At 44.0% G+C, this 5,251-nt stretch overlaps 1 non-coding gene across 1 annotated transcript; it reads left to right on the forward strand.

The window, feature by feature from the left end:
• The first annotated feature begins 4,754 nt into the window (after positions 1 to 4,754).
• On the forward strand, positions 4,755 to 4,858 carry LOC112804178 (small nucleolar RNA R71). Its single transcript, XR_003202799.1, has one exon. It is a non-coding gene; the product is annotated as a small nucleolar RNA R71 (small nucleolar RNA).
• Positions 4,859 to 5,251: the final 393 nt, after the last annotated feature.

The following is a 5,251-nucleotide window of genomic DNA, read 5'->3' on the forward strand; positions in this document are numbered from 1 at the left end:
AGAAAGATGAAGAAGAATAAGGAAATGCTTAAAGCTTAAGAAAATGAAGAAGAGAAATTCCAAGAAGAACCAAAAATGCTCTCCGGGTATCCTCCCGGAAGTGTTAAAAGAGTTATCAAAATAAAGTGCTAAGAGTCTAAAATTCTAAATGTCAAAAAGTTTTCTCAAAGTACAAATTCAATCTCTATTTATACTAGTCCCAAAACTCTTTCAAAGATCTTGAATTGGGTTGGCAATATGGGCTTCCTCTTTGTTGAATTCTTGGCTCAATTGGAAGAAGTGTTGCTAGACTTGGAAAGGAAGAGTTCATTCATCATGCTTCTGGCCCAATGGCTTGGCGTTTTTGTCAATAACGCTGGCCTTACTGCACGTTGGCAACGTGCATCACAATTTCCTGGAAGTGAAGTTTGAGACTTGGGCGTTGCTAGCCCAAGTTGTTGCTAACAACTTGCTTTTCCTCTTCTTGGCTCTACTTTCATGCTAAATGTAGCCCAGAATTTGAGTGTCAACCTTCTGCTTCAATATGGACTATTATACATCATTGGAAAGCTCTTGATGTCTATTTTCCAATGCCACTGGAATCACCTCAATTGGACTTTCCTAGCTCAAGTTATGCTTCCTCAAAGAAGGTAAGGTTAAGCTGCCAAGTTGTTGCCAAAAACGCACCTTCACACCCAAGTTGGCAACGTGCCCGTGCCTAACCTCCCAAGGCAGGGACTTGGGGCTGGCGTTGTTGCAAAACACGCCCCCTTGCTAGCACGTTGGCAACGTGCTCGTGCCCCCCTCCAGGGCTCATCTCTAGCCTTCTTGAATTTCAACTTCATGTTCTTGTTTTTAGGGCCTAAAGATGACTCTGGTTTGGCTTCAATTTTGTGCTCCACCATAGTCTATTATATATGGTTGGAAAGCTCTGAATGTTAGCTTTCCAACGCAACTAGAAGCACTCAATTTGGATCTCTGTAGCTCAAGATATCTTCCATTGAAAGGGACATGGTCAGGCTGCCTTGTTGGAGTTGTTGTGGATAACGCCCCTATATTCCAAGTTAGCAACGTGCAGCCTCTATTCTTCATCATCCAAAGCTTCCTGGCGTTGTTGCCAAACACGCCAATGCTTTCTTGAGTTGGCAACGTGCTGATGCTCTTTCCTAGCTCCAGACATTGCTTCCCACGTTGCCATTGAACACGCCCATAGAGGCTGGCGTTGGCAACGTGCTCGAGCCTTCTTCAAGGCTCTAAACATTGCTTCCCACGTTGGCAACGTGGCTGGCAAGGCTTCCTGGCGTTGGCAACGTGGTTGGCAAGGCTTCCTAGCGTTGGCAACGTGGTTGGCAGCTCTTTCTGGCGTTGGCAACGTGGTTGGCAAGGCTTCCTGGCGTTGGCAACGTGGTTGGCAGCTCTTTCTGGCGTTGGCAACGTGGTTGGCACCAAGACTTGGCGTTGGCAACTTGATTGGCACCAAGACTTGGCTGGCAGCACGTCCTGGCGTTGGCAACTTGGCTGGCAGCACATCCTGGCGTTGGCAACTTGGCTGGCAGCACATCCTGGCGTTGGCAACTTGGCTGGCAGCACATCCTGGCGTTGGCAACGTGGTTGGCACCCAAGACTTGGTGCTTAGCCAAGAACCCATTGCTTGGCGTTGCCTTGAATAATGCCTATGATTCTTGGCGTTGGCAACGCCCTCGAGCTCCTCTTCAACATTTCATTCTTGTTGCTTGGCGTTGCCTTGAATAACGCCAGTGAAGTAGCACGTTGGCAACGTGCTCGAGCTTCCTGGCTGGGCAAAGTTCCTTGTTTGTGTGGCGTTGCCTAGGGACACGCCTATGGTTCCTGGCGTTGGCAATGCCCTCGAAGCTCCTTCATGGCCCAAGTTCCTTGCTTGTGTGCGTTGTCCATAATAACTCACTCCTTTCTTCAAGTTGGCAACGCCAACTTCTCTTCCAAGGCTGCCTGGCGTTACCTTCAACAACGCAGCCTATTCTTCAGGTTGGCAACGCCAACTTTGCTTCTCCAGGGCTGCCTGGCGTTGCCTTCAACAACGCCCTCCATTCTCCAAGTTGGCAACGCCAACTTCTTGCCCAGCTTGCATCATTCTTGCTTCCATGCTTCCTTGTTTCATCACCTATCATCAACAAAGGAAATAGCTTCAAAGTCTTACCAATTCATGCAATAAATTTCATGAGATTCATTCATACTCATTCATGTATGTATTCTTTAAATCATTTGCATGAATTTGGCTAGAATCAACATGTTCCTTGGTGTTCTCATGCATGAAGATAAAACTCATAAAAGGACTTGTTTATTTAGAGAAAATGAGTGAGATTAAGCTAAAACCAACTAAACTAACTAGCTAATATAACAAATATGCAATTGCATCAGTGGGTGTGGGTGGGAAAGGGATTTTGAATTTGAAGGTAGGTGGGGTTTATGGGGAAGAATGGATGGATGTGAGTGGTGAAGAGGTGATGGGGAAGAGAGATTGAGGTGATTGGTGAAGGGTTTTTGGGGAAGAGTGTTATTGAATTGTGTGAAGAAGAGAGAAGATAAATTGAGGTAGGTAGGGATCCTGTGGGGTCCACAAATCCTGAGGTGTCAAGGATTATCATCCCTGTACCAATGAGGCATGTAAAATGCCCTCTGCATGCAATCCTGGCGTTTAACTCCAGATTGATGCTTGTTTTTGGCGTTAAACGCCAATTCTATGCTTGTTTTGGGCGTTCAATGCCAGTCTGCAGCATGTTTCTGGCGTTGAACGCCAGTTCCATGCTTGTTTCTGGCGTTTAACGCCAGCTCTTCTCAGGGTGTAATCCTAACATTTAAACGCCAGATTGTTGCTTGTTTCTGGCGTTCAACGCCAGATTCATGCTCGGTTCTAGCGTTAAACGCCATCCAGATGCTCCTTACTGGCGTTCAAACGCCAATAAGCTCTTCCTCCAAGGTGTGCTATTTTTTCTGCTATTTTTTATTCTATTTTTAATTTTAGTATTTGTTTTGTGACTCCACATGATCATGAACCTAATAAAACATAAAAGAAAAATAAAATAAAAATAAAATTAGATAGATAAAAATTTGGTTGCCTCCCAATAAGCGCTTCTTTAATGTCACTAGCTTGACAGTATGCTCTCATGGAGCTTCACAGGTGATCAGGTCAATGTTGTGGACTCCCAACACCAATCTTAGAGTTTGAATGTGGGGGTTCAATACCAGCCTTAGAGTTTGGTTGTGGCCTCCCAACACCAAACTTAGAGTTTGATTGTGGGGGCTTTGTTTGACTCTGTATTGAGAGAAGCTTTTCATGCTTCCTCTCCATGGTTGCAAAGGAATATCCTTGAGCTTTAAACACAAGGTAGTCCCCATTTAATTGAAGGACTAGCTCTCCTCTGTCAACATCAATCACAGCTCCTACTATGGCTAGGAAGGGTCTTCCAAGGATGATGCATTTATCCTCCTCCTTTCTAGTGTCTAAGATTATGAAATCAGCAGGGATGTAAAGGCCTTTAACCTTTACTAACACGTCCTCTACCAATCCATAAGCTTGTCTTACTGACTTGTCTGCCATCTGTAATGAGAGTGGCATAAGATTTATACCTGACCCCAGGTCACACAGAGCCTTCTCAAAGGTCATGGTGCCTATGGTACAGGGTATTAGGAATTTACCAGGATCTTGCTTCTTTTGAGGTAAAGTTTGCTGAACCCATGTATCTAGTTCACTAATGACCAAGGGAGGTGCATCTTCCCAAGTCTCATTACCAAACAACTTGGCATTCAGCTTCATGATAGCTCCTAGATATTGAGCAACTTGCTCTCCAATTACGTCTTTATCCTCTTCAGAGGAAGAATAGTTTTCAGAGCTCATGAATGGCAGAAGGAGGTTTAAAGGAATTTCTATGGTCTCTATATGAGCCTCAGATTCCTTTAGGTCCTCAATAGAGAACTCCTTCTTGTCTGAGAGAAGTCCCATGAGGTATTCCTCATTGGGATTCACGTCCTCCCCTTCCTCTCTAGGTTCGGCCATTTTGATTATATCAATGGCCTTGCACTCTCTTTTTGGATTCTCTTTAGTATTGCTTGGGAGAGTACTAGGAGGAGTTTCAGTGATTTTCTTACTCAGCTAGCCCACTTGTGCCTCCAAATTTCTGATGGAGGACCTTGTTTCACTCATGAAACTTAAAGTGGCCTTAGACAGATCAGAGACTATATTTGCTAAGCTAGAGGGGCTCTGCTCAGAATTCTCTGTCTGTTGCTGAGAAGATGATGGAAAAGGCTTGCTATTGTTAAGCCTATTTCTTCCACCATTATTAAAGCCTTGTTGAGGATTTTGTTGATCCTTCCATGAGAAATTATAGCTGTTTCCATAAGGTTCACCCATGTAATTTACCTCTGCCATTGCAGGGTTCTCAGGATCATAGGCTTCTTCTTCAGAAGATGCCTCTTTAGTACTGTTGGATGCATTTTGCCATCCATTTAGACTTTGAGAAATCATGTTGACTTGCTGAGTCAACATTTTGTTCTGAGCCAATATGACATTCATAGCATCAATCTTAAGAACTCCCTTCCTCTGAGGCGTCCCATTATTCACAGAATTCCTCTCAGAAGTGTACATGAATTGGTTATTTGCAACCATGTCAATAATTTCTTGAGCTTCTGCAGGTGTTTTCTTTAGGTGAATGGATCCACCTGCAGAATGGTCCAGTGACATCTTAGAGAACTCAGATAGACCATAATAGAATATATCCAGAATGGTCCACTCTGAAAGCATGTCAGAAGGACACCTTTTGGTCATCTGCTTGTATCTTTCCCATGCTTCATAGAGGGACTCACCATCTTTCTATTTGAAGGTCTGAACATCCACTCTAAACTTGCTCAACTTTTGAGGAGGAAAGAACTTAGCCAAGAAGGCCGTGACCAGCTTATCCCAAGAGTCCAGGCTATCTTTAGGTTGTGAGTCCAACCATGTTCTAGCTCTGTCTCTTATAGCAAAAGGGAAAATAATAAGCCTGTAGACTTCAGGATTTACTCCATTAGTCTTAACAGTCTCACAGATCTGCAAGAACTCAGATAAAAACTGATAGGGATCCTCTGATGGAAGTCCATGGAACTTGTAGTTCTGTTGCATTAGAGCAACTAGTTGAGGCTTCAGCTCAAAATTGTTTGCTCCAATGGCAGAGATTGAGATGCTTCTTCCATCAAACTTGGAAGTAGGTGTAGTATAATCACCAAGCATCCTCCTTGCATTATTATTTTCGGCTGCCAT

This window comes from Arachis hypogaea, chromosome 5, assembly GCF_003086295.3.
Source record: "Arachis hypogaea cultivar Tifrunner chromosome 5, arahy.Tifrunner.gnm2.J5K5, whole genome shotgun sequence".
In the NCBI taxonomy this organism is placed as follows: domain Eukaryota; kingdom Viridiplantae; phylum Streptophyta; class Magnoliopsida; order Fabales; family Fabaceae; genus Arachis; species Arachis hypogaea.